At 43.9% G+C, this 25,225-nt stretch overlaps 1 protein-coding gene across 1 annotated transcript in view; it reads left to right on the top strand.

Moving 5' to 3' along the window:
• Positions 1 to 8,232: 8,232 nt before the first annotated feature.
• Positions 8,233 to 25,225, top strand: part of Nedd9 (neural precursor cell expressed, developmentally down-regulated 9) — a 166,853-nt gene continuing 149,860 nt past the window's right edge. Inside the window, exon 1 of the mRNA XM_051194383.1 lies at positions 8,233 to 8,378. The gene's annotated coding sequence lies outside the window, so the exon portion shown is untranslated. The remainder of the gene's footprint in view (positions 8,379 to 25,225) is intronic.

Here is a 25,225-nt window from a genome sequence, read left to right on the forward strand (position 1 = left end):
CAAGAGGGTGCATTTCAGCAAGTAACGCTTAGAGGAACACAAACTTTCAGGCTGTTGTACCTGCCACATGGCCTTCTCAGTACTGACAATAGAACATGGCCATCGCAGCTAAGAATTGTCCCAGCAGTCCAAGCAACAGAGTCTAAAGCAAGTAGTGGCAGGAGTGTGCCACAGAAACCTGAATGGGCCAATACGATTTGAGGGTTATTTGTTTTTGACAAAGCAACTGGAAATGCGTATGGACCTAGGGAGTTAGGCTAGTGTTTCCAGTGCCTTGCCTTCCTTTACCTGCTCAGCTACCTGGGTGCATTGTTTTGCAGCTGACATTAAATGTATGGCAATTGTGTGAATGGAGAACACACTCAGAGAGGCTTTTCCTGATCTGGATGTGATGGGCACCTCTCCTCCAAGAGCAGCGGAGGGATGCACAGCAGGTCTGACAGTGAAACTTAGGCAACAGGAAGAAGAAGAGGCTTGACTGAGCCATGGAGGAGAGGACCATGGCTGTCAGGTGTCCATCAAAGAAAGAGGGTAGGAGAGGGAAGCAGTGACTGGCCTTCCCTCTTGGTTCCAGTGCTGGGCATTGAACTGGAAGTCTCATGAAGGGTAGGCAAGTCCTCCACCACCGAGACATGCTCCAGCCCAGCTTTTAAAAATGCAGTACAAACATCAAACCTCTCTAGTATCTGTGGCTTCATCATCTGGGTTAATGAAGGACAGAATGAAGAAGAGTCGGGGATTAGAGGCATCCAGATGGAAGGGATGCAGGGAGGAGAAGGGGAATGGAAAGCAAGAAGCAGAGGTACAGACAGCTGCATGTGGAAGGAAGAAGACAAAGCCAGCAGGGTATGCGCAACAGAGGGATGCATGTGAGGAGAACGTGGGGAAAAGAACTTTGCTTTTGTGACAGGAAAGTGGCAGGGAGAAAGGAAGAATAGCTTGGATCCCATTGACATCGCCTCTACCTTATAGTTAATCATTCTATGCAAGCTAAACAAACTGAACAGACGCTACTGGGGTTATTAGTTAAAAATACCGCAATTGAAAAGTGGTGATTGCTTCTATTGGGGATTGTGGGGGGAGTGAACATGTGTGGGGGGATGCAATGAAAAGGAGTGGGGAGAAAGGGAGGGGAAATGGACACGTGTGAACACAACACCTGGCAGGTCCTTCTCTGGGCCCGGGGGCGCAGTCAAGCAGGCCAAAAAGGAAAAATCCAACAAATGGAGTTAGCAGATGATCGTGACCTCCAGTATTGCTGACACAGATGGATGTCAATCTTCATCTATGAACATTCAGAGAACAAATGAGCAGAAGCCAAGTAAACAGAGTCCAACCTTCCCACCCATAAAAAGCAGCTTTGTCCTTTCCTAGCCTCAAGAATAAGTTGGCTGCAGGTGACGACTTGCGAAACCAGAATGGCCAATGGTTCCCTTCTCTCACAAACAGGGTGCGATGGTGTCATTTCATGCTCTGTTTGCTGGGCACACTCACGGGCAAGACGGCACATGTGCACAACTGTAAATTCACAATGCTGCGTGTGTTTCTATAAATACTTGAGGAGGGTCCCGGTAGAATGCATCTGAAACAGAGAACAAGGGTTTGCTGTGGGCAAAACACAGAAGAGAACTGAAATCAGGGCCGGTGGTCAGTAGAACAGAAGTTTGGTTTGCTACATTATCTCGTTACAAGACAAGTGGAGCTTAACATTTGATTTAAGAATTACAGGGGAATTATCACTAACAAGATTTTGTCATATATTTATTTATTTGTTTGTTTTTGTAAGGAAAAAAATGCAGTTACTATCCAGTAAAGAAGTAAGTAATTTTAAGAAAACTTAAAGTGTAGGTAAGTTTAAAATGCTGACCCTGTATTTCACTGGAAAAGACCTTTCCATCTATAGTTCATTTTCAAATCCCATACTAAATAACCATACATGTCATTATATTCATTGTGCATACATGTACAAATATACCTGCAATCTAGTAAAGGCTAATTTTAGAATGAAAACATTCATATAATCTCTTTTTACCATGTTAGGGCAACAGTTTTTGTTGTTTCTATTATTACTGGATTTCCAAGACAGGGTTTCTCTGTATGATAGTGCTGGCTGTCAGGGAACTCACTTTGTAGACCAGGCTGGCTTTGAACTCACAGAGATTTGCCTGCCTCTGCTTCCTCTTTTTTTAAAAGAAGCAAAAAAGTTCAGGGAGACATTAAAGCAAAATATAAGCTACAAAGAAATTCGCGTTTGCTAGGTGCCTGCATGCAAAGAGAAATGCTTTTGTTTTGGTACTCCCACAAATTCGCTCTCATAAAGCACTCAGTCTTCCTTCTCTGTGTTCCTGCTTCCTACACACTTGCCTCTAAGCCAGGAGGACAGTTTCATCTTTGCAAATGTGATTTGCCTCCTTGAAAATGGTGTCCACTGATACCATTCTGAAGTTGAAAGAAGTAAAGAAGCCAGGCTGAGGTGGCACACGCCTTTAATCCCAGCATTTGAGAGGCAGAGGCAGGTGGACCTCTGTGGGTTCAAGACCGGCATGATCTACACAGCTAGTTCCAGGATGGCCAGGAGTATACAGAGAAACCTATGACAGACTTTGAAGTCTCTCCATGGAAGTCTGCTCCCTGGGGAGCAGAAAGGGGATGGGATGCAGGTGGGGGGAACAGGAGAGGATGGAAGGGTGCGGGAACTGGGATTGACATGTAAAACAAGCTTGTTCCAAATTTAAATAAAAAATTAACTCAGAAAGAAAGAAAAAAAAAAAACAAGAAGAAGATACTAGATCTTGCATTCAGCTTTCTCCAACTAAAAAGGGACACCGTACACCAATTCCCATGCCTAAGCAGGGATGAGGCAAGAAACGACAAAGAACTTTGTTCTTAACAAACCTGCCAAACCAATGCTTGAGCACTTATTTGAATTCTTTAGTGGGAGCTGATTCCCAGTGGCTGGTGACATTTTCAACTCGGGAAGGAAATGAGTCAAACAAGTGGGAATCATACATGCACATGCATGTACACCTTGACCAGCCCTTTTATCTTAAGTGCATGTCACTTTCCCCTTCCTCTCCATTCCATGCAACATTTGCCCCTTAGACCAAACACCCAGGCCAAAGTCAAAGCAAGCTGCTGTTTAGCAGAGAGTTGTGAACCATTTTGTGGTGTTAACAGATCTCAGCCAATGGGGATAGCACAGAGAAGCCAATTAAAGCAGCCAGGGAGACTGTTTAAGTGCAGAAAGAATGTAAACACCTCTTGGTCCTCCTGAGTAGTCAGAAATTGCTTTCTCCTTCTTTGTCAGAAACATCTGCAGTTTGTAAAATTTTGACAAGCAGCATTACCTGTCACTAATCAAACGGGGTTGGGGGGGGGGCAGTAAGCAACAAAATAAAACAAAAGGCAGAAGGAAAAACATAAGATCCCAAGAAAGAAAAACAGATACAGAAATCTTTACATCCTTATCAACTGTGAAAACTATTAACTTGTTTTTCTAAAATAATTCAGATTTGGTTTTGGGCAAATGCTCAGTTCTTCAGTTTGCCTTAAAAGAAAAATGCAGACCCTGTCTGGCAGGAAGACAGCCATCTTTGCCTGATGCGTCATTGTTCAGATAGGCGCTAGCTGGCCTGGGGCTCCCAAGACCCTGGATGTGGGGGAAAATAGCCCACCAGGAGTCCTCCAGGCCCAGGCTGGCAGGAAGACAGCCAGGGGCCTGCCTGGTGCTGGGCATGTGGGCCTTATTTCAATAAGGAAATATGTCATACAGAAATTGAAGAGGTAGAGCAACAGAAGGGTCCATGCTCTGTGGAAAGATGTGAAAGGAAGACATGAATATGGTGAGGACTGGGCACACATTGAAGGCCTGCTTGCCACCAGAATCCATGGTGACACCAGTGAGTAATAGACTGGGGGGGAGTGGGGGAGCAGTCAGCTTGCCACCTGGAACCATGATGATGATGATGTCTAGGGCAGGCTGCTGCTAAGGGCCATATCAGGGTTCCTGGTCCTATAGTAGACAGGGTCTGTGTTGATGTCTGATGCATTTATTTCATAGAATGCCATGCAGACACCCTACATCGAGGGCTATGCTGGTGTCTCAGGACCATACTGCCTCTGGGGCAGTGGTGACACCCAGACCCAGCCACTTTCAAGGACCATGTCGGGGTCCATGGAACTACCATGGCTGGGGTCTGTGCTGAAGTTCAGGTCCTGCATTGCTACCAAAGTCACATAGAGGCCAAAGTTAGGGCTGCAACTATTCCCATCTGAGTGGCCAGTCCCTCCACCCAGAGCCAGGGTGTCTCTGGGAGCTGCTGCTGAGGGTCAAGTCTGGGTTTATGGTCCAGCTACAGCTGGGGTCTGTGTGGATGTCTGTGGCCCATGTCATCTTAGGAGGCAAAATGAAATCAGAGGGCCATGCAGAGTTGACCACGCCCTTCTCTGGCCCTGGGAAAGCTCACTTTGCCTCTCACTAGACACTACAGCAAGGGAGCTGGCCCCTGCATGCTGGAGAGATAGTCCCCACCCCTCACCACATGCCAGGGTGAACTGACCCTGAGGGAATGCATGTGGGGAGCTGACTCCACCACCACAGCTGAGGTGGGTAGTCCAGAGACCTGGACTGACAGTCTGGCTACTATCCAGTCCCACAGCCAGGACTTGGATTGACCCACCCTGGCATCTACCCCATCTAGGACCTGCTGGAGCTGGTGAAGGGACTCGTCCTGTGGAACGATACCCATAAGATCTCGCCAGCATCTACATAAACAGTGCATGTCTGCCACCCTGGTGGTGAAGAGGAGACAGAAGGATCCCAGGGCCTTGTCGGGTCAGCCAGTCTAGCTGAATTGTTGAGCAACAGGGTCAGTAAGAGGCCCTGCAAAGTGATGGAGGGATGTACTCAACCTCCACCTCTGGCCTCCACATAGGTACTCATGGGCAAGCATACCTGAACACACACACACACACTCTCTCTCTATATATATGTATGTATGTATGTATGTATGTATGTATGTATGTATGTATGTATACACACACACACACACACACACACACACACACACACACACACACCTCATCAGAGGGAGAATTAGGCATTTAGAGATGAAGAAAGATCAGTGGGTAAGCTATAAATCCCAACATTTTATGAACAAGCTGCCCACCCTTTTCCAGTATATCTAGTGTATCATTGATTCACAACGAAAATCTGATGGCATTTGTTATACTATAAAACTGTAAAGCACATTGAAAAGTTCATACATTTAAATTATACAACAAGATTAAAGGCTCAATGAAGAAATAATCCTTTAGTAATGAGAAATGCATACAGGGATAGTTAGACAAAATATGTACAGGCCTTTTCCTCTGCCCCTGCTGGTTCATTATGAAGAGTCTGTGCTTTTAAATTACAAACTGCAAACAGAATAATCTACTCAGAGCCTGTACGAGGTCTGGATACATAGCATGTACTCACGAATGCTTTTTAGGCAGAAGAGGAAGAGTAGCTCAGGAGGCATTCTGTCTCACTGACAGACACATGCAGAAAGACAAATGGAGGTGATTGGTATTGGCATGTTCATAGATGGCCCTGCAGCTCTCGAGCCGAGTCGTATTTCTCTATTTGCCTGAAGTGTGTTTATGGGTAGAATATTCCTTAGTGAGATTCTTGCCATCTCAGACACGGGTCTGGATTTCAGTAGAATGGTACAGGAAAGCAGAACAACAAAAGTTGGAGGGGAGGTGCAACGTGGTGGACAAAGCAGCCTCACAGACTACAACCAGGATTTCTGCATGTTCTTAGGATCCCCATGACAGCGCCCCCTATCAACAGGAAGTAGTTTGGAAAGAACGACGCCCAAATTCCCAAATATTGTTTATAAATGTTTGTTTTCATTTAAATGGGCTTGGTTATAAATGGTTAATAATCACAGCCAATTCTTTTTAAAGGTAAAAAGGGAATTATGGTATAGATATGAATACTTTGTTTTGGAATGGATTTTCATTTATTGATATAAATTTAAGGACAATTTTGTAATTAAGTATATGTCTCCTCTTGTTTAGGTATTGTGTTATATAACTCATTTAGAAATGTAATATATAATGTAGTACAGATTTTTGATAGTTACCTATAATAGTAAAAACTTATAGCTAGGTGAGTTAGGTTTTCTAGATATGCAGAGATGTATTTGAGATAGATAGGAATTTTTCAAACCTTTCAAAGACCTACAGAATATGGCGTTTAAAATGGTTTAGGGTTTTTCTTGATAATGAGGCACAATTGCTCCTGGCAACACCACCTGCATCAAAAAGGAAGATGAAGATGGACATTGAAGAAACTCATGATGGAGTTTACTTCCAATATGGCAAGATTAGCCATTTGGACAAGATACTGCTCTTGTCTGGACTGTTTGACTTTGTGTTGTATAAACTGGACATGCAGGACTCACAGAAAAGTGACTTGATATGCTCAAGGCTTGGATTTAAACCACAGCATCTCTCTCTCTCTCTCTCTCTCTCTCTCTCTCTCTCTCACACACACACACACATACACACACTCACACACACACACAGAGCTGAACTTACAAGAGCATAAAAGGACTAACAGTGTGGAGGTACAATACAGATTTTCTTTTGCCTTGAAAAGGAAACGGTGTTGTACATGATGACCATCCTCTGAGCCAAACTGGGACCATCTTCAGGAGTTCAGCGAGGCCTGCTTACAAAAGATCACCACAGCTGGGCTTGTTGACTCTTCTGGACCCCTCGTAGAAGAGGGGCAGAAGGTTATAGGACCCTCTTGAGTATCTAGCCCTTCTCCCAACCAGTTTCATGCAATTCTGTCTTAATTGCACATGGCCTGAAAGTTCTCAAGGAGGGACTAGAGCATACAAACAGCTGGAGAAGGAGCAGAGGAGGAGACTCTATCTCTGAAACCCTGGGGAAGCCATCATCTGCTGTTGGGTACAGGACTTCCAGTGTGGCTGTTTTAAGGTCATCCACATCCCTGCCCATCATTCATGGGCATCATCCATGCTCCATAAGTAACTTAGATAAACTCATTGGTTCCCTAGGGTGAACTTTAGTTTGCCATTGGAACCCCATGAGAAGGGAGAATGCCCTCTCTTCCTGGAGTCCACCATGATCGGGGGAGGGGATTCTCACAACAGCAGGCTAGAGCTGAGGAGGAACACAGGGCACCAGTGGATGTTTAGAGGTGTTTGTTCAATTAATCCCTCTCTTTTTTTCTCATTCTTCTATGTCTCCAAATAATTCCCTAGGCAACTCTCAGGCATAGGAAATAGGAAGAAAAAGAAGCAAACAAAGACCTAGGTTGAGAGATACAAAATTGGTGCTAATACTATGAAACACTCATGTAAGTTTTCATTTTATGACAGATTCTCACCCATTCAATTATTATTGGATGTCCATGATTTCTCCCATTACTCAGGTGAGGATGTTGAGGCCAAAGGCCCCAAAAATGTGTAAGACATAACACAACTCTGATCGGGTGGTCTACTGATCTACTGCTCAAAAGCACAGAAGAAAAAAACCGGGTTGGGGCTAGATGGCTTTCAACTTCCCTTCTACTGCTTCAAATCGTTACTTCTTACTATACTGTATGTAAATCGTTACTTCTTACCACACTGTAAATCGTTACTTCTTACTACACTGTAAATTGGACATCCATTGGGGATACAGCCCCTAACTCATCACCTATTAAACTCCTAAAGCTCAATAAATATGAACTATGTGTGTGAATGCTCCAAGTCAATTAACAGTAAAAACTTCCAGAACAAGTTCAGTCCATACAGACAACAACAACAACAACAAAAATACCAAATCCAGCTGTTTTTGTTGCTTTTTAAATAGCCCATATTTTGCTGCACTGCAACTCGGAAAGGCCATTTCAAGAGAATTTAATCTCAACGTTGAGATCACCTACGTGTCTCAAACCACAGAAAAGGCATCCTATAAAAATTAATTTTGTCACCCTACTCAAAATTACAAAGTATCTCCAGCTTATAAGAAAGTCTGATAGAGGAAAAACGGGAGGGGCAGAAGGAAGAGGAGGAGGAAGAGGAGGCGGAGATGGTAACAGGAGTACTGAGAGGAAATGAACTAAGACAACATCGCCTCTCAGCCACCGGAAGGAAAACCCCACACACATGCACCTCACAAGCCACTTACATCCTACGGGTGTGGTTGCTCAGCAGAGAAGAGCTGTCAGCTGCCCGTAGATGTAAGCAGGGCAGCTGCAGAGAGATAAGGATACTGACACAGAGCGCCTAGCTCCCATCCCTGCCTGCCCACCCAGGAGAGAGCAAGGTGACCAGGGTCACAAGATGGTCTGTTCACTGTGGTTCTGGATTTGGGTGAGTGCCAGCCACTTGCTGTGGCTTGGGGTGAGAGCAGGGCTGGAATGCATTCAGATTCTGACTTCCTGTGTTGGTGTCAGACATCCGGCATGTCTCCACTGTTACCACCCCTTAACAGTGGTGGGGAGGGTTCAGCCTGCCCAGGAGGCAGTTGGTTCTAGGTCATGTAAACGTCTGAGGACTCCTAATCTTTAAATCCTATCCCAATGCTTCCTGGTGTGTTAAGTACAGGACTCTTCCTTTCTTACTGTCTTCACAGAACTTACCCTGGAGGAGATAAACCTCTTACATTATTTTAGTCCTTTAAGCGTAGGTTACAGTAGTCATTTGTGTCTGTGTCACTTTCAGTCTCTCTGGGGTGGGGGAGCGCCAAGAAACTATGATAGATACTGGGTTCTATGTGTGCTCCGACTCTGTAGAGAAGTTCTTATTGCTTTCTCTTTAAGGAGGGCTTCAAACTGTGCTGTGTTCTACCAGCTGTGCTTGGCCACTCTGGTGACTCCAACCTTACTTTCCTCTGTATTCATTTCCCTGTATTAGTCTTCTTTCTTCCTGTCTTTTATCTTTATTATGATGCAAAGGATTTGAAGTTAACTCCCCCCCCCTTTCCTGAAATGCTTTTAAAATGAATATCACACACAAGGAAAAATGTCACATATAGTGAAACTATGGAGATAATGGCCACTATCTTTTTTTCTATGATAAAGGAGAATGAAAGGTCCAGTCTTCCAAACTTCCTTTTGGGTGTTTCTCTTTTCCCTAGAAGTTGGTTTCCCACTTGGAATTGAATAAAACACTGCAGCCCAACCAAATGCCTTTTCTCCTTGTCTTGGTTTTGTTGCAAACTTGGTTGTTTTCAAGGGCATTCTCATTCTAAGAATGGGAATAAGAACAGAGAGGGATAATATGCAACCAGTTTTGAACTAGAGTTCCACCATATCTCATCAGTGGGTCGATTTATTTAACAGCTATCTAGAGTGCGCTATTACCAGCCATATTTTAAGTCAAAACCTATAGAAATGGGGACAAATCTATACTCCAGGAGAGAAGCAGACATGAATTAATACAGGAAAGGAAGAACTGCTCTCTTCTGTTCTTCAAAGTTCCCAGCCTGGGCAGTCTGTGAATTAATGTGAATTAAGAGGAAAACAAATTTAACTATATATTACATAAAACTAGAAGGCTCAAAGCAGGCAGGCGATGGCGTCATTTGTATCATCCTGAACTGCAGGAAGAATCTAGGGGTCTAGTGGGTGGTGGAACAATGATGTGACAGTAAAGAAAAAAGCATGCCATAGCTTGATGTCCCCAAGAATCCTAGTGAAAACGAGAAGGAGTGAAGTTCTTCAGATTTAGCAGGCATCGACTCCACGGACCAGAGTCTCTGTTGACTTAGCCATTTTCCTGGTGTAGAAAGCAAGACACACTATTAAGTGTGGAGATGGAAACCGGATAAGGTAGAGGGGCTCAGGAGGTAGTGAGAGGGAGGTAGGACCAGCCACACAAAGCTCTGAGATGAGAGACCCACTGTCAAATCAAGAGAGGAGAGTGAGAGGGAAAAGAGAGACTCAAGACGAACCTGGAGTATGGAAAGGTACAGGTGGCATTTGGGATGCTATAGACCACTGGTTCTCAACCTGTGCGTTGTGATCCCTTTGGGGGTCTGAATGACCCTTTCACGGGGGTCACATAAGAGATATCCACATTATGATTCATAACACCAGGAAGATTACAGTTATGAAATGGCAACAAAAATAATTTTATGGCTAGGGGGTCACCACAGCATGAGAAACTGTATTAAAGGGTCACAGCATTAGGAAGGTTGGGAACCACTGCTACAGGCTATGTATTGTATGTGTGTGGCACATTCCTGCAGCCATGATAAACAAAATAGCATACGATTACAACAAGCACCAGAGATTGCGTGAAGAGGTACAGGGAACAAGGAAGGTTGTTGCTGGGGTCACGTGGCAGAATGTTTTACTGTCAAGTTGTGTTGTAAGAATAAGTTCTTTAATGAAAAAAAAAAAGTACATTACAGTAAATGTTTAAACCAGCAGCAGGTAACTTATTATCGAGTACCATATAAGTTGGGTATGTCATGCTTAGGTCTGATTGGCAGTCGGTTTCCTCAGTATCACCATGCATGAATGGGTGATATGGTGTAGGATGGCATAGTGACTGTGATATAACTGGGGGACAGTCTTTTCAGCTCCACCAGAATGTGACAGGGCCATCATTGTATACACAGCCTATCACTGCCTAATGTTATTTGGCATGCCAATGTAGTTGCCTTATTATCCAATGGCTATCTGCCCTCGACCTGAGATATCTTGGTTTTGAGAGCTCTGCCATCCATTCAAGGGCTGCGATGGGAGTGAGGTGGGAGGCATTCTTCATCCCTCTGATGTCATCCTGGAGAGAGGCACAAGCACAACTTCAGGAAAAGCTCTTTGTGATGTGACACATCTCTCCAAGGGTTCAAGACCTGCTACAAATAACTTCCACCTCATTGGCTGATCTGTCTCCTCCACAAATCATTAGAGCAAAATTTCCAGGGTGTGGAGCTAGGGTCTTAATCCACTTGAGTCATGTAGAGTGCTTTTTAGCATTTCATTTCTGTGGTCCACTGATTTTAGCCCCAGCAATAATTTTTAGTGTGTACTAGCAAAGTCTGTTTGACCTCATCTAAAAGTTCACCTTCTCTCTCTGTGTCTTTCTCTTCTCTCTCTCTCTCAAGATATACATGGCCTAAACTTTATATAGCTTTATATAGATAGACAGATAGATAGACAGACAGACAGATTAGAGACAGAGCTCATACACTCACATATGTGATATATATACATATATATGTGGATAGATTAATAGATAAATAAAATATATGTGTATTTGTGTACAAGAGACAGACAGCTAGACAGAAAGTGCCCATTTGATAACTGAAAGTAAATGAAATCTTACTGTATGTCTTGTGTGACTTAGTCTTTGACTCAACATTGTTTCCCAGGATTAGACATGTTGATACAGAGTTATTGATAATGGACTGGGATAGCTCAGCGATAGACACTTTAGCTAGCTCATGTGAGGCCAGAGTTTTACCTTTATCTTGCAGCATATGAGAGAGAGAGACAGAGAGACAGACAGACAGACAGAGAGAGAGAGAGAGAGAGAGAGAGAGAGAGAGAGAGAGATTTTGATTGATTATAGTAGTGGTTAGCTTTACAGCAGCATGGTAATCTATCGTGAACTCATGATAGTCTATTGTCTCCATAAATTTAGAGTGTTAAGCAATGGGCAACTATGCAGGTTCTGAGGTAGGATGTCAAGAAGGCACAATGGCTGTTAAATTCTCCCTCTCTCCAGAACAAACTACTGTCAGCAAAGATGTAGGGCTTAACCTAAGTTAGAAACAGGTTTTAGGAGCCCAGATAGCATCTCGCCCCTGTCATCCTGCACTAGGGAGGCTGAGACAGGAAGATGAGAGCTTGGTGGCCTGAGCTACATAGTTAGATGCTATCAAGGACAAGGGGGAGAGGATGGGGGTGGGGGAGGGGAGGAAATTAAACAAGTGACATAGATATTAGGAGTGGATGAATTAGAAGCTTGAGAGACAAGGGAAGGAGCTGGGCTTGGAGGATGAGATACTTTAAGTAGACATCAAGAATGAATGAACTGAAAGCTTAAGCAACAGGGGGAGGTGTTATCAGAGGAGAGAAGAGACTTCCAGAATGGGAGAGGGAAGAAGGAAAAGGTAATGATACCTCAGAATGTGAGAAGGAAAAAGATTGTGTCCAGCTCAACCTGTGAAGGTTTGGGGAAATGACAACTTTCACTTTTACCATCGACTTCCCCATTACACAAAACCCATAAGCCCTCAGGGAAGGAGTCCCTGTAAGTAGTCTAGGCCCCAGACCAGTAAATCAGGTGGCAGGTACTGGCCACTTTGCTTGATGCTAGAGAGAGCCCGATCTCCCAGGGTTGTCCCTTGGGAGTTTCCCGTGAATGTGTTCTTGTCTCTCCCTGCCATCCAGGGGCTGGGCTGCTGCTGGCACACCGTCATGCAGTGGTACTGCCTGTGGCCCTCTAGTAACCTTTTGACTACTTTCCATGACTCTGAATTCCCCACCCACAGCCTCGCTTGCAGTGAGAGGAAACACGCAGAGGAACTGAGACGGTGGGTGTTTCCGTGAGGCCCTGGGAAGCAGAGTGGCAAGCTGGAGCCTCAGGTCACACCAAGGGACACGGTCAGCAAGTCATAGTCAGGGGCTGACCGGAAGCTGTGGCTCACTGCTGCTGCCCAGCATCATGGGAGAGGATTCAAATACAAGGAAACAGCCTGAGGATCCACACTGAAAACCCCAAGTGTGGTTCCTATTGAGGGCGTATCGCCTTTACACCATCAGAAAGTTGAAAAATCCTAACTTGGGCCTTTTAAAATTGAGGACCATATTATATAGACAAAGTGTGGGAGTGGAGAGAGAGAATTTGTTTTAGTGTAGGAGCTGAGAAGTCTCAAGCCAGTAGGATGCTGCATTTCAAGCTCAAGGCCTTTGCCTAGTAAGGCCTGCCCTCCCCCCCACGCTGTGGATAACCACCTTAACATCATCACAATCAACTGAGTTCAATGTAAATCTTACGAGTATACCCAGAGTAATTATTAATATGTTTTACATATATATCAACCTAACCAAGCTGATGCATAAAATTAACTGTCTCAGATTCTGTCCTGCTTTTCAGAAGCTTAGTAATCATCTATTCACTATCTGTGAAGGCCTAGTATAATTCAAGTGATGTTCTGGGCCCTGGGGATACATCATGAAGCTGGCAGACAAACCCCATCCTCAGGCAGATCGTATATGGAGGTGGGAGAGGAGGTCCAAGTAAAAAGAACTGAAGTCTTTGTGGTAGATTTCAGACCTCCGGAAGCACTGAGTTCAGTTAATGACAATTAAATTTAAATTGTTCCTTTCAAACTTTATTGGAATACACTAAGGGAAGGAGCGAGGACTTTTCACTTTACAAGACTTTGTTGTCCAGTGGGATAACAGATCTAAGGGCATGACCATGTGAAACACACTCTAACACCTACACACAACATGGCATCCATTGTGCAGTTTTCAGTGGCACTGGATCATAGAACTCAGCTGTAAGACACCAGGAGAGTCAACAATTACGTGGCCAGAGTCATTTGTGTACACTTATTTCCCATTCTTCACAAATTCTCTATTTTTTTTTTTTAATGGCTAACCAGTTCAAAGAAGGATTTCAGAGGTGTATTGTTTTTCTGCATGGCCATTGTGTGTGTGTGTGTGTGTATGTGTGTGTGTGGGGGGGGGGGTGTGCATGTGTGTATGTGTCCAAGTGTGTTAAAAGAGAACAAGCATAAGAAATCAAGGCATTGGTTCACGTTCTTTAGAACTGGGAATCTCTTTGCTTACAATGAATGTGTCTGTGTTGGCCTGCTGTGAAATGACACACATGGCTACGGGTAAGGAAATGGAACAAAAGAACATCATCCCTCTCTTAAGAAATGTGACCGTTGGAGGCAGCAGGCCACCATCTGCTGCAGTTTAGATAGTGACCCCAAAGGTTCATGTGTTAAAGACATTCATTGTGCTATTGAGAAGGTGGAACCTGCAGGGGGTGAGGGCTACCAGGAGGGACTTGGGTCACTGGAAGCATGCCCTTGAAGGGAGCCTGGGACCTCAGGCATTTCTTTTGTTTTCTGGTCGAAGGTTTGTGGTCCTCTTTGCCACAAGTTCCTGCTATGAGATGCAGCCCTGTCACAGGTCCAAGCATGGGTGCTACTGGTGACTTTTCTCATTATCATGACAGAGTCCTTGACAAAGCTTCTGGTTCAAGAGAGAATGTGGTCCATTGTATGAGGAAAGCTTGGCATCAAGAGTGGCTCTGTCTGGGGAGACAGGAGCATAAGGTGGCTGGTCATATTACATCTGCAGCCAGGGATCACCCCCCCCCCCCGCCAATGTCACGGGGTGACAAGGGTAAGGGAAATATGCCCTCCCCCCCACCACTTGCCATCTGCCACAGGTGGGAGAGCCCAGCCTCGGGGACATGAGGACGGAAGAGCTGGCTCTGCCCCTCACCAAGTCCAGCAGTCTAGAAAGTGGGCCCTGCTGCTCACCTGGGAAAAACGGCAGAACCGACTGACCCTGGTGTTGTGACTCAGGAGAGCAGGACCAGGAGAACTCTCTTGCTGTCTACTACACTGAGTGAGCTACCTGGGTTAGTGCTGGAGACCTGGCCCAGGTGGTAAAGATGAGGCTGGCAGGCTGACCAACCCAGCTACGACTCAGGCCCAGAACCAGTAGCTCACCCCAGCATCCACCTCATCTATGAATGAGCCAAGCCTATAAATCCAAAGCTACAGGATCTCCATGACCCAGGCAACAATAAGATATCCAAGAGGAGGCCGAGTGAGGGCCCAGCAGCAATAGTGTAGAAGAAGCCGGAGGTCTCGGACCAGACTAATGAGCATCGCAATGAACACTGACAAGTAAAGATGCTTGGACTCAGGGGAGTGCCGTGCGACTCTGGGCCACACTACAGCTTCTGAGCCAAGACTTTTTAGTTACTTGTTTTGTTGTTTGGGTTGATTTGTTTTACTTTTAAATTTTGTTTTGGGGGTCTATGTTACCAGGGCAAAGGATGGAAGCGATGGGACGGTGGTATGAGTGGGATTGAGATACATGATATACATTCCACAAACAATCAATAAAAAGTAAAAAACAAAAACAAAAAACCCAAACCACGAGCCTCGGGAAACAGCTGCAAGGCTGTATTCCTTCCTTGGTCAGCTCTGTAGCCACAGCTCACCTTGCCACGGCAGCCTTCCCTCACCATGCTCATGTTACCCCCTCACACACTCTTCTTGTAACCCATGTTTCTCAGGAGAGGACGCAGCAAGGACCTGCAGCGTGTCTGGACTGTCATCTCCATGGCCTTCGGGTTCTGTTTCTTTCTCTATACATCAGCGCATAGGAAGTGCTTGAATGAATGAATGAATGAATGATCAAGTGAGTGAGTGCTGGAATCTAGATCTCTGAGACAGGGGAAGAGGGCTCTCTGCTCATAAGAAAGAAGCCAAAGTGATCTTGCTATAGCATGGTGCTGAGAGGAAAGCAGGAATAAATGTGAGGGTCGAATCTGGCTTAAGCAGAGGTGTGTGAACTTTAGTGGGGAACTTGTGAAGGGGTCACCCCCTTCTGCACCTTGCAGAAAAGGTCGAGAGGCCAGGCAATGGGCAGAAGAACACTCCACCCAGTTGTGCACACGGTAGGCCACGTACGACTTCTTCAGGAGAAGCAAATTTGGCCCTGTTCCCATGTTTGGATAGCAGCCCGATGGATAAACAGTTTCAGCAGAGCAGAGCAAAGAATATTTCACAGAGAAAATATTGCTGGCTGCCGTGACTTTCAGAAACCTTTAGCAATGCTGCATGCGGCCCCACACTCCAAACCTGCCTCGCACTCGGGCCCTGGCCTTCCTCCTTTCCTACAAAAATGATTTAGCAGAGGACCGACCCTATCTCCTGAGCTGTGATTCACAGACAGTTTCTCTACATATCACTTAGTGTCCTTGACTGTATTTCCTGAGAGAGCTGTTTCTTTCTAATAATTTTATTTTCTGAGTAGCATAGAAGGGTGACTTGGTCCTAGCGCTCCTCCTGATGGGGCTTTTCCTTTAGGGACTATGTGTGTGAAGGCACAAATATGATCTGAGTGCCTATCAGCAGGGTCCTAACAAGTTACATTTGGCAGCCCACTATGGAGTGGCAGGCTACTCTAAAAAAAGTAGCGTGATTACCAAGTATGATTGCCAGTAGTATGGGTACCAAGATTAAATCAGTAAACAGTAAGATAATCAGTGTCGTACCAGTTTCTTTTAAGATTTACTTATTTTATGGTTATGGGTGATTTGCCTGTGAGTATGAATGTACACCTTTTTATGTGCCTGGTGCCTGCAGAGGTCAGAAGGAGATGGATCCCCACAACTGGACTTAAGGATGGATATGAGCCCTGTGGGTCCTGGGAACCAAACCTGGGTCCTCTATACAAACAAGTGCCCTCATCCACTGGGCCATCTATTTGGCCCCATGAGGCTAATTTTTAAAATGATTTTTTTCATCTATTACTTTATGCAACAAAATAATAAAATGTAGACCCTGAAATCTTTAAAAGTGGGGTGGGCTTCTTTTATGCAACCAACAGTGTCAATCTTCCAGAACTTTCGAGTGAATTTGTTATTTTCACTATTAACAACAGATTCAGGCATCCTGTAATATTATGTCGATGTGTGTATATATTGGCACACACACTGGTGCACTGGAGAATCTGCAATTGAGGGGAATGGAGAATTATTAAATGTTTGTGTTGTCTTAGTCACTGTTCTATTTCTGTCAAGTAACATCATAACCAAGGCAACGCTTCTAATTGGGGCCTTACAGTTTCTGAGGTTAGTCCATTTTCATCATGGTAGCAGGTGGGGCAGGGTGCTGGAGAAGTAGCTAAAAACTACATCCTGATCTGGGGGGGGGGGGAGTGGCTGGGCCTGGTACCGGCCTTTGAAAGCTCAAAGCCCAACCCCAGTGACACAGTTCCTCCAAAAAGGCCACACCTAACCCAGCAGTCCACCAACTAGGAACCAAACGTTTGAATGTGAGAGACTGTAGGGGCCATTCTTGTTCAGACTTTGTAATAAGTCTCAGATCTTTATTGTTTACTTCTCTTGTTCATTTGGTAACTAACAACTGCCAAAAATAGAACAGAAAGTGAAAACATTTTCTAAGCTACATAGAAACAACAATGTGCATTTTGCCTAAGGAGACCCCCTTCTTTTGCAGCTTGGGAAGAGTCAGGAAACAATTGGCAACAGTGTATATTGAGGCATGATGGATGAGACTCAGGAGATGGACAGATACAAGGGAGCTAGAATAACTCTTGGTGGGGATTAAGGAAGCTAGCAGCAGCCTGGGGTTCAGATTCCACCTCTGCCACACACCTGTCCTGTTTCCTGGAGCAAGTCAATCTCTCATTTACAAAGGACTGGACAAGTCCTACTTCACTGAATCCTAACACTCTGGAGGTGGGTGCAGCAGGATCAGACATTCAAGGTCATTCTCAGCTGTACAGTAAGTTCCAGGCCAACCTGGGATATGAGAAGGGCTACAAGGATTTGGCAAGAAAAGAGAATTGCATCAGAGAACAGGGAAAATAGGACAAAGCCCAAATGTATCTACAACATTTCAGTTCAACTCCACTCAGCCTCAGAACACAGTCACGTGATGTCTAGAGCTGATGAGAACAAGGGGGTCTTGAAGCAGTTTTGTTCTTATACAGACCAACCTGTAGCCACCAGTCATTGGTCACCAAACATGTCCTGGGTCTCTTCAGTGTGCTGAGCACTGGTGAGCCCAACACAGACATGACCATCACCAGAATGAGCCTTTTCAAATGGATTAAAGTTGGAAAATTACTGGGCTCATTTGCTCTGCTGTGTGTTGGCTTGTACCCAGGCATGGTCCATTAATAAAGAGAAAGATTTGGTGTAGTAGACTTTCAACACTGACTGCACTTCTTTAAAACATTTATCTATTTCGTGTGTTCTGTTGTTTTATCCTGAGCACATGTATGAACGGCACAAAGTGTGTGTGGAAGTCAGAGAACAACTTTTGGGGGTCAGTTTTCTCCTTCCACTGTTTCAATCTCAGGGACCTAACTCAGGTCATCAGGCTTGGTGCTAAGTGCATTTGCCCATCTAACTGGTCCTCAACACTGACAACTGTTGTGTGCTAATGAATCATAGAATAAAAGGTGTGTGTTAGATTTGTGATGTTCTTTATAAGTCAAATAGATCTTCATTGCTTTGCCCTTCCTGAACACATATTTAGGTCTCTGATTCACCTCCATCCTCTCTCTCTCTCTCTCTCTCTCTCTCTCTCTCTCTCTCTCTCTCTCTGTCTGTCTAAGTGCAAACACCCTGTAAGGACCAATGCCCAGAGAAGAGCTGAGTGCCAGGCTGCCCATGGAACATTGCACTCACAGCATCTCTTTGGCTAACACCTTGCCTGTCTCACTCACGGAAATCCTTGGGAATATGCCCCTGAGAGTCAGCAGTTGCTGCCTCTCACCACACTCAGGGAAAGTCAAAGATGAGCCTCCCGAGCTACTGGGGATTCTGATGGGGATCCCAAGTTCACACAGCTGAGCATGGCTTGTATACAGGAGGGTGAGGCAGATGATGTCAAAAGGGCTAGTAGCTCCAGTTACAGGATTCTAGTGGCTCGTTGGTTCAGAGGGAATCTGTCAATCTTAAAATCACATTGCTGTGATGGAGCTAAGACTTTGGTCTCCTGGGAAGGGTTAAAAATCAGATAGGAGCCATCATAAGAATTTCCACGGCAAGCCTTCTAGGAGAAGCAGAGAGACTTGCTAATTGTAGTTTACTCTACATCTAACTACAGTCTAGCGTTTATGGGGAAAGATCAGAAGGTTTCAGTGACGATCGTTGGTGGGAAATCTCTTTATACAACAAGCAGGGTGGGCCCCTTCGGTGGGGAGAGAACTGCATTGGAACACCAGTCAGTTTTCCTTTCTCTGAGATCCTTTCCAACAGTAAAAATTGTTAAAACATATTTGTGCTGGCTGTATATTTCAAAAGTTCAACCATATAATCACTTTCACAGACACCCCACACTGCCCTGCCTAGGTTTCCAACATTTCCTTGATGAAGCATGATTACAATAGAAAGGAATGCTATTCTTCTCCAGCCATGGGGAAGCATTTGTCTTCCTTAGTCTCAGAAACTAAATCACTGGCTGTGACAGAGGCCTTGACCTAAATCTTAATTGATGCTCATGGCCTGTTTAGACCACTGTGTGCAACTTAACCAGACAGTCCCAGGAGGAAGGATTAAGGCGGCCACAATAAGGAAAAGGCTGATATTTTGACTGACCATTCGTGGAATTTATTGCTATGCCCATTCTGCCTATAATTTAGCTTTATTAGGTTTGGCTCTTGGGGCAATCCTTTCTTCTCAATGTTCAGTAGAGTGAAAATTGGGTTTCTATTTTATGTTTAAGTGTTCTCTTTAATCCTTGCTCTAATAAACATCGTTAATTTAGACAAAACATTGATTTAGCATAGCATGATGGCTCTTGTCTGTAATCCTAGTACTTGTGTTCAGGAGGACTTCTGAAAGTTCACATTTAACCTGAGCTACCTAGTGAGGTCTAGGCCACCCAAAACTAGAGTGAGACCCTGTCTCAAAACAACAAAACAAAAATAATAGCAGCCAACATTAGCATTTTAATTTGTTGTTTGCTCAGCATATTAACCCCTATCATTTTATTGGATTTTCAGAATGGGCCTAGTAATTGTTGCTTCCATCCTTCTCTTTACTGATAGTGAAGCTCAGGAGATTGCAGTGGGTGGCTGTAAATAAACATTTGGGCAGCGGATCAAATGATGCAGGTATGACCCAGGCCTTCGGGCTAAGGGCTTATTGAAGAGCTCATCCCAAGACAAGGCAACTCCTTGCCGGGGTCTCAGCATCATTTATATCTTTGTTGTGAAGATACCAGCTTTCCTCAGACTAATGTGCCTTTTATTTCAAGGTTGGGGAGTCTTTATTTCCATGTCTCATGCTTTATCCCCCATACCAAATACTGCCTACTAGAATTATCCTGTATGGAAAGTTCCCACATGTATAAAGTGTCCCTTGGAGACCACCAGCTTTTCTTCCTAAATCTTACTCCTTTGTCCTCTCCCTTTTTATCACTCATGATTAGTGATGTTGTCTTTTCAAGTACTGAACATCCATAGGTTTCCTCAGTTTTACTTTATCAAACTGGTCTAGCAGGGATGGATTTGATCCCATGGCCGTTGATCACTATAGCTCCAAGCCATAGTGTTCCTGGCCTTTCCATTCAAAGGAGTGTTTTTATAGTATGGCAAACACTATTTTTCTAGGAAAGAGAATTTCAAGGAGTAGGCAGGGATGAAGGTTTCTGTCTTTCAGCATCCCTGCTGTCCCCACTAAGGCAGCCTGAGCTCTCACACGATCACGTCTCACTGCAGGATCATCATTATCATCTCCTCAGTATGTCTCATCACAGGCAGACTTTCAACAGGAAGAGTTTCCCTTTAAAAGAAATGCAAGAATAGATCTGTGGGAGGCTGAAGTCATTTGATTCCCTCCAAGGAAACAGGGTGTCTCTTTATTAATCAGAAGGCTTGGAAGTAGGAGGGAGTATTGAGAAATAACAATTTTAGTAAACCAAATGTTACCACTTTTACTAAGAAAGTGTGTTCAGTTGAGAGTGTATGGATGGGAACTTCTGTCCTGCCTGGCCTCACAGCTGTTGTCTCAAATAAGCACACAGAGGCTTATATTAATTGTAAACTGTTGGCCAATTGCTCCAACTTCTTCTTTTTAAAAATATTTATTCAATTATTATGTATGCAGTACTCTATTTTCATGTATGACTGCATGCTAGAAGAGGGCACCAGATCTCATTAGAGATGGTTGTAAGACACCACGTACTTTCTGGGAATTGAACTCAGGTCCTCTGGAAGAGCAGCCAGTGCTCTTAACCTCTGAGCCATCTCTCCAGCCCATGGCTCTGACTTCTTATTGACTAGCTCTCTCTTAATTATGTAAATGGAGTTCCCAATTGGTCTAGATAATAAAAAGCTGGAGTCAGATATAGAGGGGAATGCTGAGAGATTAATGAGAAGGAGCAAGCCACAGTACACCTTACCTCCTTGGTGTCTCAGCAGACAAGAGAGCCATGTTCTGTTTCTCTCTATTTATATCTTGTTTCTTCCCAGCTACCTTCCTTCCTGTCTGTCTGTACAGACCTCCAGACCTGTATGGTTAGCTAGTGGCAAGCTCCATTTTCTGAAGCTCACATAGGCAGGCTTTATTTGTACAAGCAAGCTATCACCACATTGTGGGTAATAGAAAATATGACCACCATAAAAAATGGGCTTCCATAAACTGATCCTTCTAAACCCCAGCTTGCCATGCTGACTTCCTCACTGTTACCTGTTGCACCTGTTGACCATCCAAGCTGGGAAGCTAGAGGCTATAGGAGCCAAGAGAGAGGAAATGCCGGACTTCCTTTGTCTTGGAAAGAATCTGTCAAAATAGATATTATTGTACAATAAACAGATGGGGAGCAGAATGAATTTCATACTATTGCTCTCCCTTTCCCTCAAAGATATTTCCATTTCTTAGGGACATTGTATTGGTCAGTGGAGCTGTGTTATTCAGTGAGGATGTGGAAGGGATTGGGGAAATGCATAATGATATAATAATAGTTTATGCAGTACTCTGTGTGTTCTAGGTAAACACGCCTGCTCTGATTCAAAACGGCAGCAATCCTACAGTTTTGAATATGCATAGGGGTTAAAAAGCAGCCAATCTGTGTGGGCCCATACGCTGGTTATGCCAAAGGCCTGTGTGACCTTTGTGTAGTTTCTTAACCTCTTCATGAATCAGCTTTCTCACCTTTAAGTAATAATGCCATAGGTAGCTTACATTACTTTAAATGATAATGCCATACCCCATGGGAAGGGGATTCCCAAGGCCACCCTCAAGTACAGTGACTGGTTGGATAATGCACAGGGTTCAGCACACAGTTACACTCACAGTTAAGTGATGCTACATCAAGAGGACACACGCCAGGATCCACAAAGGGAGGAGACCTGGCATCAGCTACCCGGAATCCTGTCCCCATGGAGTCATACAGGATACACATGAGTCTTCCAACAGTGTCTTATGTGGGATATGGGATGTTGCCTATCTGGGAAGCTCATTAGAGCCTTGGTGCCAGAGTATTGATTGGGGCTGGACACTGAGACACTGTCTGTATTAATCACAATTCCAGACGCCTAGAAGAAAAGCAGTGTTTTGGCACTAAGCACATGTTTACACATATAGCTAAGTGTGTATGGAATAGTAGGAATCTCCTATGAGGCCTCAGATGTAAGCCAAGAGCCAGCCTTACAAGCAGGGTCTGGAGGACAGTAGTTTCGGGCCTGCCACATTCATGTTTTTCTGCCTCATTGGGAAATTAGATGATGAATGCGTACCCTTACAACACTACCTTATACTTGATAAACTCTAAAAGTTTTAAAGTAATTACTAGTAAATAAGACAGAAACACTGAGACCTAAAATTACTACAGAGCCTAAGCTAGCTAGCTAGAATTTGAATTCCCATCAGTCTGATTAAACCCACCCATCTATGCATCAGTTCACTCCATTTTAACATGAACAAAAATGGTCTTCTTCTTCAAACCACTACAGAATGGAGTTGGTAGCTCTCTGCTCTCTCAGGGTTTCAGTGGAGGAGCCTTTAAGTGTGAGTGATGGTACTGAATGCACAGCTTCAAGTCATAGTACATTATGGTACAGAATCATTATTGGTTAAACCTTTTCAGACTGCATCCCAATTGGATTTCTTGTTGCTCTGGTAAACATCGAGACCAAAACCAACTTGGTGGGTGGTGGAGGGTGGGGCAGGGGTCTTCACCTGGCTTCCACTTCCAGGTACAATCCATCATTGAGGGAAGTAGGGGAAAGAACAAACACAGAAAGCATGATGGAATATTGCTCGTTGGCTTGTCTCTCAAGCTCAGACTAGACATACCTCCCAGGACCACCTTTCCAAGAGTGGTATCACCCACATCAATCAACAGCAAGAAAATGCTCCCCAGACACATTCACAGCCTATCTCATCCAGGGAATCTCCCAATTAAGACTCCCTTAGATAATAACTCTAGGCTATGTCAAGTCAACAGCTGAAGTTAACTAGAAGAAAGTAAGTCTATGGGCTACGACTTTAATGAACCAAGAAATCATAATTTGGACTCTGAACCATCTCTCCTACTCAATTAGTCATACTTTCCTGATGTTCCTTGTTTCTCAAGATATATATCCTTGATGCCCCAAGAATTTCTTTTAGTAAGACCTAGATAGTAGATCTATGAAAATTAGAAATCACTCAGCTATAAAGAATTTTAGGCTTAAAAATTCATTGCAAAGAACTTTCCATTGTTCACCCCTCCCCAAAATTCTATAGTCATAGAAGCCATAGTCAATTTCATTTATTAATAGATGGCTTCTGTCTCCTGTTTCTCTAGGTTTGAGGGTAGCAGAAGTAACTGTGTTAGAGTTCTCTAGAGGAACAGAAATAATAGAATAAATCTCCCTCCCTTCCCCACTATATATATGAAATATATATAGGATACACATGCAGAGATGCACACCTAAACACATACACACACAGTTATATATTATATATATAATTTTAAAATTATATATAAAATACTAAACACATACATACATACATATCCCTTTTTAGAATGGCTTATAGGCTGTGCTCCAACTACTCCAAAAATGGTTGTCTACCAATACAAGTCCAAGAATCCAATGATTGTTCAGTTCCTGAGGTTGGATATCTCAGCTTGTCTTCATTATACGCCAGAATCCCAAAGAAATGAGCTCTAATGCCAGTGAAGGAATGAACTTGCCAGTGAGAGGGAGGCAATCAAGAAAAATCCCTCACAGGTATACTGAGCCTTTTGGGTTTCAATTAATTTCAGATGTAGCCAAGTTCCAAAAATGCCCATCACAGTACCCAACAGCTAGCTCAAAAGTACACTAGGCAACTGTGGTGCCAGTCAATCTGACTACCTCACAGAATGTCTGCACTGAAATGATTGCAGCCAATTGAGAGAGCTTTGGATTAAAAGACTAGGAGTCTATAAAAAGGGAAAGGGGTAGAAGAATTCCTCAGAAGGGAAGTTAAAACTTTCCTGAAAGTAACTTCATTAATGGATCATTGCTATCTGGCCACAAAGTAAAAAGAAGCAACTTTTCATGAATCATTTCCTTCAGTGTTGGAATTATCAATTGCTATGCATCCATATTTTCCCCCCAATATGCAGAGGTTTCTGTAAACCTCCTAATCCTTTTTATTCCCTTATTGTCTAGATTTAGACATGGTGAGTGTTCAGTGAAGATCAGATCCCTTAACATGCAAACCCCAAAGCATTCAACTTAAATAAGGTGATTCATCTTCGGGTTTTGTGGTTGATACCATCCCAGGTGAGTAGGTGTCTATTTCCTTGATAGCTATAGTCGGCCTAGTCCCAGATCTTGACACCTACATAAATCACTTCCTTTGGCATGAAAAGTGTGGTGGTTTGAATGAGAACAGCTCATATGTTTGAATTCTTAGTCACCAAGGAAATAGGATTGTTTGGGAAGGATGGAAGGTGTATCTGTGTTGGAGGAGGTTATCACTGGAAGTGGTCTTTCACTTTCGCTTTTGCTTTCACTTTCCAAAGCCCACTCTAGACAGTGTCTCTCTTTAGTTTCCCTGTTTTCTGCTCATGATAGGTTGTAAAGCTCTCCGCTACTGCTCCTGTGCTGTGACTGACTGCTTCTCACCGTGATGATCAAGGACTAATCTTTTGAAACTGTAAGCAGGCCCAAAATGATGAATTCTTTCTTTTGTAAGAGTTGCCTTGATGATGGTGTCCTTTCAGAACAATAGAACTAAGACAAAAAGTAAACAAGAGAATGGAATTATCACAAAATAATGTGAGTGGAATAGTCTAATATCATAATTAGAATATGTGTGTTTTAACTCATAGAATATGTTGGTCAAAGTACTGGTTGCTCCTACCTGGGCCCATGGATGCTACTGAATGATTTAAGATGTGTCAAGTAGAAGTAAGGAGAACACATCACGAACATAAGGAAAGAGAGAGAGAGAGAGAGAGAGAGAGAGAGAGAGAAAGAGAGAGAGAG

The sequence above is a fragment of the Phodopus roborovskii genome, unplaced genomic scaffold (genome assembly GCF_943737965.1).
Source record: "Phodopus roborovskii unplaced genomic scaffold, PHOROB, whole genome shotgun sequence".
Taxonomy (NCBI): Eukaryota; Metazoa; Chordata; class Mammalia; order Rodentia; family Cricetidae; genus Phodopus; species Phodopus roborovskii.